Source organism: Lissotriton helveticus, chromosome 12 (genome assembly GCF_964261635.1).
Source record: "Lissotriton helveticus chromosome 12, aLisHel1.1, whole genome shotgun sequence".
Lineage (NCBI taxonomy): Eukaryota > Metazoa > Chordata > Amphibia > Caudata > Salamandridae > Lissotriton > Lissotriton helveticus.
In genome coordinates, this window is record NC_136073.1 from 382,871,470 (window position 1) to 382,884,385 (window position 12,916).

The window sequence follows — 12,916 nt, forward strand, 5'->3', positions numbered from 1 at the left end:
CACGGGATCCGGACCCTTGTCAATTGGAGGGCTATAAGTGTTTTTTTAGACCTGCCCAAGGGACAAATTCTGGAAGAGCAAAAGGAGGCCTAGTAATATACGTAGATTTAGACCTAAATGGCACCTGGTCATACCCAGACTGGATGTCAGACAATATACAAATAGTTACACTACAACTCCAGGGGGAGAGTTTACTGTTTCTAAATTTCTATAATTCGGGGCCAGTGGAGGGGAACTTTCCAATATTAGTAGAGCTGGAGAGCAGACTAAATGAGGAACTGGATCAAAGGACGAAGGGCCCAGAACCAACTGTCCTGTTGATGGGGGATTTTAATTGTCATCTATGCCCCAAGCTAGTCCCTGTATCCGCCGACTGGTCAGCTTGCCCACTAGAAAAGGGTCCCCATTTTACACACAATAAAGAGGGTACAACTCTGATGAAACTTCTAGATAATTTTGCACTCACTCATGTCATGGATCTAGCTGCACTTAAAGTAGGGGAATCTCTAACACCCACATTCAAGGGAAAAGGCGGTGGGTCCATAATTGATTATATAACGATCTCTGCCTGTGCCAGAGAACAGATCTTAAATACTAGAACAGAGTGGAGTCCCTTTAGCGATCACAACCCCATTTTAATAGAAATTAAATGTAAAGAGGAAACTAGAAAAGACCCAGGGGTGATCCACGAAACTGAGATTCAACCAACAGACCAAGGGAGACGTATAAGGTGGTCACTGATTAATCCTCAAGAGTTTTACGTCAAACTAGTGGGCGAAGGGAAAGCCCACATAGAGACCTGCTTAGATCCCACAATAGAGGGTAGAGGAGTGGTAGAGGCTTTCGAATCTTTAACCAAAATTGTGGAAGGATTATTGAAAACCAAGAAGCCCGTAAAACAGTCATCCTCTCCAAGATGGTTTGATTCTAACTGTTCCAGAGCGCTAAGAGACTTAAAGCAGAGCTTATAAAAGACCCCAAGGGACAAGATTGAAATTATCCGTTGCAGACAGAACTACAAAACCCAGGTAAAGATAAGGAAAAGGGCCCTTCAAAAAGAAGTCTGGGCTGACCTAAGGGAGGCTGGTGAAAACAAGGACTATGCACAGTTCTGGAAAATTATAAATAGACCATGCTTTTATGACTCAAGCTCCCCAGTCATCAGCGTTAATATTCTACCAGAACAATGGATTGCTCACTTTAAATCCTTGTATAATCAACAGGAGGTTGACTCTGGTGATGGAATATGGAGGGGACCAAGGGCAGAACAACTTGAATTATCCTTGGAGGAAGTCCTTAAAGCAATCTTAGGGATGACACGAAATCAAGCCCCAGGCCCGGATGGCACCCCCCCAGATTTATTCCTCAGTAACACCGAGTTATGGGCCCCAGTGGTAACGAGAGTACTGAACGCAGCAATCAAATCAGGCCTGCCGAGATCATGGTCCACTGCGGTGATTGTTCCGATATATAAGAAAGGCTGTAGGGACAGCCCGCAGTGTTACAGACCCATTTCACTGATTGATGTTTCTGCCAAAGTACTCGGGAGGGCGCTCCTCAACCGCTTAATAGAATGGACTGACACCCACAACATCCTGGTGGACACCCAGTACGGGTTTAGAACAGGTAGGTCAACTAGTGACCAATGCCTCAACCTATACCTCCTCACGGCTAAGTACACCAAGACGACTGATGGGACCATATACATGGGGTTTATGGACTTAGCAGCTGCTTTCGATAATGTCAATAGAGCTAAACTATGGTTACTCATGTCTAACCTGGGAATTGATTCGGATCTTATTAATATTTTGAGGGAGCTGCACTGGAGCACCACTGCCAAGGTCCGCTATAGCACGGGGGGGCGAGTACCGATCCCTTCCCGTGCTCCGGCGGGGTGAGGCAGGGGTGTATCCTGGCGCCGTTCCTGTACTCCCTTTACATAAATGGACTGGAGAGTGACCTGATAGCACTGGGAACTGACTGCCCTAGGGTGGGCTCGCGTCATCTGCCGGTACTTCTGTACGCTGATGACGCGGTCCTCCTAGCACGAACGTCAGTTGGCCTGCAGCTCTTAATTAAGGTTTTTTTCTGACTTCATGAGGAATTTGGACCTCTCCGTTAACATGACAAAATCTTTCATCATGGTAGTGGGGAAGAAACCACAGAAGAAATTTGTGTTCAAACTAGGGGATCACGTCTTGGACACTGTCAAATCATTTCCGTACCTGGGCCTTTTATTTGATGAAAAATTCAAGTTCGCCCCTCTGATAGAGGAGAGGGCCAGGAGACTAGTCTCAGCTAATGGAGCTATACTAAATTTCGCCCGTCGTATGGGACGTTGGTCCCCAGAGCAGGTGATGACATTATATAGGTCGATCAGTATCTCAAAGACCATCTAAGGAGCTGAAGTGTGGGGTTTCAGTGATGCACAACCAATACAAAGAGAGGAAGATAAATTCCTAAAAAAACTGCTAAAGCTCCCGTTGAACATCCCAGCAGCGATAACACACGAAGAGTTGGGTACGCTATACATAGCCGATCTGATCAGACTGAGACCCATACTGGCCTGGCTCAAAATTTGGTCAAACCCGAATGCGGAATTGTCCAGACAGATCATCCAGGATTGCCTGTTGAAAGAGAGATGGCTCCAAATCCCCTGGCTGAAATACGTCAAAGACACATTGGGGGATATTGATGAGCAAAGGTTATTTCTGGACCCCTCAAGCGTGGACATATATTCCAGACATTTTGTACAAAAGCAACTACTGGAAAAATATGATGGTAGGAGGAGGGAGCTTGACTCTACTAAATCCTCGGTAGTTGCTCATTCGCTTGTTTGCAATGAACTGGGCATGGAACCGTATCTCTTTTTAATGTACAGTCAACACGAGAGGTTTTTAATGACTCGTTTTAGGCTCAATTTGTTGCACCATACTTTAGCTTATCCGTCTGGGTTCACTCAAACAATTGAGCAGAAGGGTGCCTGCGGCTGCGACAATAGGTCTCCGCAGGACACCCTTCATTTTGTATTATTGTGTTCTTTTTATAAAACACCGCGTCAAAGATTTTTAGTGGATGTTTTAAAGGACTCAAACATTATCCATGCTAAATCTGCCTTATTGTTTCTGCAAAGAGCCACTGAAATGCGTACTCTGTTTGCTACCATGAGTTTTTTGAAAATTGCTTTTAAACTAAGAAACACAAGAGGTTGATAAAGTTGGTGGGATACGAAGGAAACTAAAAAGTTATATAGGGCCTTGTGTCATATTTGCACTCCGTTTCTATTATTTACAAAAATCCCTTTTTAACTTGTCGCTCTTTTTTATTGTTCAGTATGTTTTATGTGATCATGTTACTATGTATTTTTATGATGGTTTTTAACCTTCGAAATAAATAAAAGAACTGAACTGATATCGATCATATCTTTGATCCACCGATCCCCTAAATTAAAAGCAAATTTAAAAACACCATTTATACTCTTTCTAAGTTTAACATTAACATTTGACCTCTCATAATTCCATTCCCCATCAGACGAGAAAGAAATACCAAGGTAACAAAAGGTCTCCACATTCTGTATCTTGTTACCCTCGTGGAAGAATGGTTTCAAACTTTTAAATTTAGGTCCGCACGCCATTGTAAAAGTTTTGGTCTTGTTTTTAAACAACAACCTCTTGCTGATAAAAGCGGCGAACCCATCGATTAACTTCTGGAGCCCACCGGGGTTCTTGAAAGTAGCATGGCATCGTCCCCGTAAAGCAGAACTGGCGCCGCTTCCCCCTCGACCAATGGGGAATCTGCTTGAATTGTTTTAAGGGCCGCATCCACGTCATTAATAAATAAAGTAAAAAGTAGTGGTGCCAACACACAACCTTGGCGAATGCCATGCTTAACTTTAAAATTTGGAGTGCATTCTCCCTGTTGGCCGTACCTTACTTTAGTTGATACATTTTCATACAGCCTGGCTAAAAAATAGATAATAGGTTTGGGTGCACCTAGGTTGATTAAAACACGCCATAGGACTCCATGATTCACTAGATCAAAAGCACTACTTAAATCTACAAAACATAAAAACAGCCGGCCCTGTTTGGTTTTAGTATATTTTCCCATTAAAAGCTCCAAATTGATACTCTGTTCTAGTGTACCCAGGCCTTTTCTAAAACCATATTGGGATTGTGCTAAGATATTGTTGTCCGAGACCCACTCCTCCAACCTTATCAATAAAACTCTACTCAGTATTTTAATCGAGGAGTCTAATAAGGAGATGGGTCGGTAGTTTTTAGCTTCCAATTTCTCTCCCTTTTTATAAATAGGGATAATAACCGATTCCCCCCATGAGAGGGGGCATCCCTCCATTACTGCCACGTTAAAAACCCTTGTCAATATGGGCCCCCATAATTCTGGAACCGATTTGTATACATCTATGGGGACACCATCAGCACCTGGTGCTTCCCCCCATTGCTAGTACTTATGCCTGTCATTACTTCATCCAGGGTGATATCTAACTCGATTGTGGGCCACTTACTTAGAGTAAATGGTTCTGTCGGGGGGATTTCACTTGGGTTAAAAATATTTAAAAAGTGGTCTACCCATTCTTCACTCCTCACATGAACCAAAAGTTCTGGGACTGTTTCATTATTAAGGAATTTACTATTCACGGTGTCCCATAACAGTTTATTATTGGAGGTTGCAGCCGCAAGGTTAAGGTTGTCCCATGCCTCTTGTTGTAGCTCCTTCTTTCGTCTTTTTAGATTAGAGTTATATTCAGCTCTGAGACCATGAACTACTACAGTGTCTCTTGGTTTATTCGATAGGGCAAGTTTTAAATTATTCAGTGAGACCGTGCAGGAGTGTTCAAACTAGCCCTTTTGCTGTATTAATTTCTTAGAGTAGGTCACAGTGAGTAGATTGGAAATACGTTCATAAATCTTAATAAAATTGTCCAGGATCACTGTTGATTCAGTCCTGACCATTAAACTATCCAGTATTTCCTTGCTGCAGGCCTGTACAATTTTTTCAGAAAGTTCAGCTGAATTAGCTCCCACCCGTTTAATTTTAAAACCATCTGGGCGAATCGGGACAATGTTGTTTACAACAGTACATACTTCAACAATCTTATCCCTCCAGAGATGCAGTCCCATTATAATTGGACAATTCCGCTATCTGTGGGGTTAAACAAGCTTTCAAAATGTTAGCAGAAACGATTACATGATCGATACTACTCTCCGCTAACCTTCTTGTACAAGTCGGGATCTCCTTCCCACACACATCTTTAGCACATTGCAGACTTTCCAAATCAAATTCAATAAGGACCGCATTTAAGGTATTACCATAAGTGGTATGGGGAAATGTAAATAATCATTACCTACGTCTGTTTGAAGCCCACAAACTTTTGTCAGTGATAAGGGGCAAATAGGCACATTAAAATCCCCCAACTAAACAATATTCATGTTAGGTAAATCCAATTCTACCAATCTTTCCAATTCATGTCTTACTTCAACAACTATACTGTGGCACGTGGAGTTAAATATGTTGTTATAGAAATTAATCAAAAGTAGGTCCCGGTCATCTTTACTGTGCAACCAGAGTAATGGTGCGAGATAACCTACATTAATACTTTTCTTGACTTTCACTGGGATGTTAATTTCAGTAGGATCAACCGGCCCCCCCCTTAGCTCTGCCTGAAGCAGACGGTATTGCAGGCAGATTATAAGCAGTAAACCCCTCCAAGTGGACATATACGGTGCTCCATGTTTCTTGTAGGCAGACTATATCATGTGAGCCAATAAATTCCTTACATCCTAGCAGATTTATCTTATTCACTAGGTCGGCAATGTTCCAGGTAACAATAGAGTAGCCGCTGTCTTGATGGTATACTAGGTGATTTGCCCCTAGGCCCTGCTGTATACTGGTAACACCATTGCTGACTGCCACCCTACTATCCTCTAATGGTGTACTAGAGTGATGATTTAATAATGTTCCCGGCCCGTTACTCTCTACCTCCTTAGCCCCCATACCATCTGGGGTTAACACTCCTTCGTTACCTGACATTATATTAGTATATGAAGGCCTATTAAATAATGTAGGGACATTGAGAACTTTGTCAAACCGGGGCCTAGATGTTGGAGTCATAGACTGGGGCCTAGCATCTACCCCCCTCACCACTAGGCATAATGGGTCAGTCAGTCGTTGCAATCTAAAGAGCTTAGGGCATAGATTCTGTTCATTACTGGAACAGCAGGGTGTATTTATGGGATATCTATCAAGTTGGATCTATTTACTTGGGAATTCCTACCCCCTGCAGAAGGGTTACAAAGATGTCTGTAAAAATAACCAAGGGGGTAGAGTGAAGCTGAACGTTCTGTATGAGAACTATACGCAGCTCTCTCCAGGGACATTTGTGCCCAGGACGGCTTCTTAAAGTTGATGATAATGCAGTCCCCTTGCACCGTTTTTCTAGAAGGATCTATCCACTTCACCCTTCTTGTTAATAGAATTTGTACTGCTCGGCCCACGAGAAAATCACAGTGTTGATGCAACCAATGTATCCCCTTGTTCTTCAGGGCACTATGACTTTCTATTTGCTCCTCCCTGAGTGAAGGTACATTGACCATGACTGCCACATATGGGCTACAGTCAGGCGGTAAATTAATCTCTGCCTGCTCTCTCGGGCCCTTAGGTATGTACGGGTCTTGGGATGGATTTTTATAAGTACCCAAGTCCCCTCTCACCAGTTGTAAGGTGCTGCTCCGTGGGCCTATCTGTGAGACCCCACAAATGATAGGAGTAGCACTAGCCCTAATGGCAGAGGGTATGTGATTGCTATGCCCAACTGCCCCTACATCCCTACACAAGAGATTTGGTTTGGCCATAACACTGGGACGATAATGAGCTGGCTCCATCCTTTATAAATTGATTATGTTGCCCGTCCCTTGAGGGTCGATTCCATTGTCCCTGGTTGGTCCACTAACATCCTTTATGATAATACCCAACTTCTGAACCTCTGCACTTAACGTGTCTATCTTATCGACCAGAGGCTTAAGTATAGATTCCATTTTTTGTGTCATTATTAAAATAATGGAATTAACTAGTTCTTCATGTATCACGTTGGGGGTACAGGTTTTCTCGGGGGCCTTATTTTGGTTACGTGTCAGGGGGCCTTTTTTTTGTTTACCTGGATTCCCTAATTTAGGCAGATCTTTCCTACAATTTCTTCTTCGCTTTGGGGTGGGTGGTTCGCTAGGGTTTGGTGATTGTAGTAGTTCATTTGCCAAAGGGGCCTCCTGACAATGGGTAGAGGACTCATGATTGGAAATAGAGATAGATTGTTGTGGAGTTACCAAAATAATATCTGGCTCTAAGGTCGGGATATTCTCTGTGCCAAGACCTGCCCCATGGGAGAGGCGGCGTTCTGCCCTCGTAATTCCAACATTAATTGCACTCACTGCCTTAACCAAGTAGTCGTCAATGGTAGAGCCCTTGCTAGCATTGCCATTGGGTGTTTTCTGTAGTTTGCGTTTAGACAATTTGTTTCCACAGTAGGGCCTAATTAAAGTCCCCCAACTCTAGAACTAATATATGGAGTACCTAATACTCTGGGATGAAATGTCAAGAATAATTACAGGACCGCAGGTCACAACAGTAGGGGTCTCTGCTAGGGCCACAGTAGTGCTTAAAAAGGTGTCTAAATATTTAGAGTTAGTTACATGGAGAGACTGTACTAGTAACAGGTGTAATCCACTCAACAAATATTCCACACAATATGGTGATACACGCATATGCTATGACTTAAAAACTAAATGACATCGTCCTCAATTTCAATTAGGACCCCACAATCTGTATACAATGTCACCTGAGAGTTGATAAGTGAAGTATTGTGTTTGGGTAGTTGTTTCGCAAGCCTTACATTGTCCGCACATGAAATGCCCTATCATTGGGGGTAGATTCCACGTTGTTCTTAAAGTGGGTTGTTCAGGGGTGTCCAAGAAGGAACACACTACATGGTCGCGTACACTTTTGGCTCTTTTGAATGCGTGCATAGGAGGGTCACTTTGGTCTAGCTCATCAGATATTAGAGACCAATGCTTGTTCACAATTTTGCGGATCATATTGCTCTGTGTGCAGAAGGTGGTTACACATATCAGACGCTCCTGTTTGTCTTCATCCCTGGATTGAACTGTTAGTAAATTCTCGCGAGGACTGTACCATGCCCGCTTCTGAGCTTTTTTAATGTGTCTGCGAGGATTGCCTCTTTCCAGAAGTCGTGTAGCAAGGTCAGTGGATTCCTGAAAGTAATCATCTTTTTTAGTACAGTTGCGCCGTATCCTAAGGAATTGACCTACAGGTAGGTTGTCCCTCAGGGCACGGGGATGATGACTGTCGTATTGGAGAAGGGAATTGCGTTGCGTTGGTTTCTGGTATAGTGTGGTCAAGAGTCGGTTGTCCTCATGGAATATGGTGATATCCGCACTGGAGGACGGAACTAGCTATATGAAAATGCGCCAGGACCCCACAAAAGAACTAGCTGAAGAAATTCTGACTGTTACTCAAAGAGGGAGAGATCTAGGCTACGTGAGTGATCTGGAATTCGGATACTTGAACCAATCGGATCCTCGCCTGCCAACCATATACACTCTGCCAAAGATCCATAAGAACTTGCAAGAACCCCCAGGACGACCTATAGTATCCGGATGTGGATCTATTTTAGAACCACTCTGCAAATATATTAATGTCTTCCCCAAACCCCTAGCTGAAGAAACTGCAACTTATTTGCGAGATACTACTCAGACTATCAATCTTTTGGAGAAGCAGCAGTTCAACCCCCAGACTCAGCTACTTGTTACCTGTGATATAGTCTCACTTTATACAAGTATTCCACAAAATCATGCTTTGATGGTGATACAACAGGTACTTGACAAACGACCAGCACCAATGGCGGTACCCACTGAATTCATCCTTTCTCTACTCACCATTGCAATGACTAAAAACTTTTTCATCTTTCAGGGTAACTTCTACCTCCAGACAAAGGGCGTCGTAATGGGGGCAGCTTTTGCGCCGGACCTGGCGATAATCTATATGGATGACTTCGAGCAGAAATATGTCCTCAATACCTACAACCCACACCACGATCAAATACTGATGTGGCGCCGGTACATCGATGATGTACTTATGATATGGACAGGCACCAAAACTGATCTAGACATTTTCCATCAGTGGTTGAACCTACGGAGCCCTGATATACAATTCACTCTACAGTCAGATAACAACAAAATTACGGTAACTTCTTGGATATCACCATCTTCCATGAGGACAACCGACTCTTGATCACACTATACCGGAAACCAACGGAACGCAATTCCCTTCTCCAATACGACAGTCATCATGCCCGTGCCCTGAGGGACAACCTACCTGTAGGTCAATTCCTTAGGATACGGCGCAACTGTACTAAAAAAGATGATTACTTTTAGGAATCCACTGACCTTGCTACGGGACTACTGGAAAGAGGCTATCCTCGCAGACTCATTAAAAAAGCTCAGAAGAGGGCATGGTACAGTCCTCGCGAGAATTTACTAACAGTTCAATCCAGGGATGAAGACAAACAGGAGCGTCTGATATGTGTAACCGGTACGCAGACATAATATCGAACTTTTAATATCGAAGTTTAAATATCGATGATGAAAAATATCGGAATCACAAATATCGATTACAAAAATATCGTAATAAGTATGTGTGCTGAAATATCGATAACAAAAATATCTAAGTAAAAATATCGTTGTAAAGAAATATCGATAAATAGTAAAAATATCGAAATAAAATGTATAGTAATAATTATGTAGTAATATGTGTTATTGTTGTGTAATAGTTAATAATATTTAGAATTTATTAATAGTAATGTGTACCTCTAAAATATAATTAAAAAAAATAAAAAAACATATATAAATTTAGGAGCGGGATGTTGGGTTAATAGGGGATAAGGGTGGGGAGTGTATTAAAAATGTATATATTATAAATATAAAATTGCAGAATTTTTATTTTAATTAGAAAATATTAAAAAAAAAAATGTAAAAATAAATTTTATATAAAAATTAATTAATTGATATATAAATTTAGGAGCGGGATGTTGGGTTTATAGGGGATAAGGGTGGGGAGTGTATTAAAAATGTATATATTATAAATATAAAATTGCAGAATTTTTATTTTAATTAGAAAATATTAAAAAAATAAAAATTTAAAAATAAATTTTATATAAAATTTAATTAATTAATATATAAATTTAGGAGCGGGATGTTGGGTTTATAGGGGATAAGGGTTGGGAGTGTTTTAAAAAAAAAAAAAAAAATTTATTTAATTGAAAAAATATAATTCAATTAAAAAAACATTTAAAAATTTAAAATTTATAATTTAAAAAAAACAAATATTTAAAATATATGTTTTCAAATATATTTTTTAAACATTTTGATATTTGAAATAGATGTTATTTTATAATAATTATTTTAAATTAATATAATATAAAAAATGTTTATAAATAAATATATTTAAATAGGAGAAAAAAATTAAAATAGTTAAATAATTCTGCTTAAAAAAAGTTTTTTAAATTTTAAATTTATTTGGAAAAAATTCAATAAATAAATCACAATATTTTTTAATTTAAATATATATATTTAAAAAAAAAAATATGTAAAAACATTTATTAAACCAATATGTACATTAAATACAAATTTAAAATTTCGAATTTCGAAAAAAAATTGAAATAAATTGCGAAATTTTTTCTATTACTTTTTACAATATTTTTCTACTTTAAAATATGTTTAACAATTTATTTGATATAAATAATTGGAATTTTTTTTTAATTTATTTCATAATAACACATTCGGATTGAGTATATTTGTTTGTTGAGTGTATGGAGTGAGTAAAATTGTTAACAATCTATATTGCTGTACAGTTTTGTATATTATACTACATTTGAATAGTGAAAATAAAAATTATTAATTAGAAAAGATTATTTTTAATACATTATTATTGTATATAGTGTTTAAGGTATGTATTTTTATTTAACTAAACATATATATACATGCATTTTATGTACCTTGGAGTGGGAATTTAAATGTATATGTAAATAGTGCACTAAAGTATTCCTAATTAATGTAGAATGGAGTAGGAATAGTAAATTATATATAATTAGTGTCCACCATCTATCTCTAATTAATGTAGACTGGAGTGAGAATATTAAATTATATTTAATTAGTGTCCAGCACCTACCCCAAATTAATGTAGACTGGAGTGGGAATAGTAATATTTATTTAATTAGTGTCCAGCACCTACCCCAAATTAATGTAGATTGGAGTGGGAATATTAAATTATAATTAATTAGTGTCCAGCACCTACCCAAATTTAATGGTGACTGGAGTGGGAATAGTAAATTATATTTAATTAGTGTCCAGCACCTACACCAAATTAATGTAGACTGGAGTGGGAATAGTAAAGTTATGTAGATTGAAATGTCATTAAATAAATATTTTAGTGAAGTAAAATATTAAATACTGTAGTGTTTTTTGGAACAAATTAATTTTTTTATTAACATGAGAAAGAACAACAATAAACATTAGTATAACATATATTTTTTACATTTATATTTATTAATATATTTGTGTAAGTTGTGTAAATTTTATTAAACATTTCAAACAATATTGGTAATATTACTTAATTCAAAGAATACATATTTAATAAACATAAGTATTGTTAGAAGTAAATAAAATGGGAAACAACCATTACAATGCAACTTTTACAACGCACTACCATTACAATGAAATTTTTACAACGCAAAAACTATTACAACGCATGCATTTACAACGCATTTTTTACCAACGCAGGTACCTTTACAACGCATACCATTACAACGTAAGTATTGGTAAGTATATAATTATAAATAAAATTTTATATGTTTGGTTTTTTTTAAGGGATATTTTTAGGGTTCAGGGTCAGTTTTCAGTTTTTGGGTAAAGGGGTATTTTTAGGGTTCAGGGTCAGTTTTAGGTTTTTGGGTAAAGGGGTATATTTAGGGTTCAGGGTCAGTTTTCAGTTTTTGGGTAAAGGGGTATTTTTAGGGTTCAGGGTCAGTTTTGGGTTTTTGGGTAAAGGGGTATTTTTAGGGTTCTGGGTCAGTTTTGGGTTTTTGGGTAAAGGGGTATTTTTAGCGTTCAGGGTCAGTTTTGGGTTTTTGTGTAAAGGGGTATTTTTAGGGTTCAGGGTCAGTTTTCAGTTTTTGGGTAAAGGGGTATTTTTAGGGTTCAGGGTCAGTTTTCAGTTTTTGGGTAAAGGGGTATTTTAAGGGTTCAGGGTCAGTTTTCAGTTTTTGGGTAAAGGGGTATTTTTAGGGTTCAGGGTTAGTTTTGGGTTTTTGGGTAAAGGGGTAATTTTAGGGTTCAGGGTCAGTTTTCAGTTTTTGGGTAAAGGGGTATTTTTAGGGTTCAGGGTCAGTTTTCAGTTTTTGGGTAAAGGGGTATTTTTAGGGTTCAGGGTCAGTTTTCAGTTTTTGGGTAAAGGGGTATTTTTAGGGTTCAGGGTCAGTTTTCAGTTTTTGGGTAAAGGGGTATTTTTAGGGTTCAGGGTCAGTTTTGGGTTTTTGGGTAAAGGGGTATTTTTAGGGTTCAGGGTCAGTTTTGGGTTTTTGGGTAAAGGGGTATTTGTAGGGTTCTGGGTCAGTTTTGGGTTTTGGGTTTTTGGGTAAAAGGGTATTTTTAGGGTTTAGGGTCAGTTTTGGGTTTTTGGGGTACAGGGGTACAGGGTTAAAATAAAATTAAATTTAAATTAATTTAATTAAATGAAATTAAATTACATTAAATTAAATTAAATTATATTATTTTCAATTAATTTAAATTAAAAAAATGATTATATACTTACCAATACTTACGTTGTAATG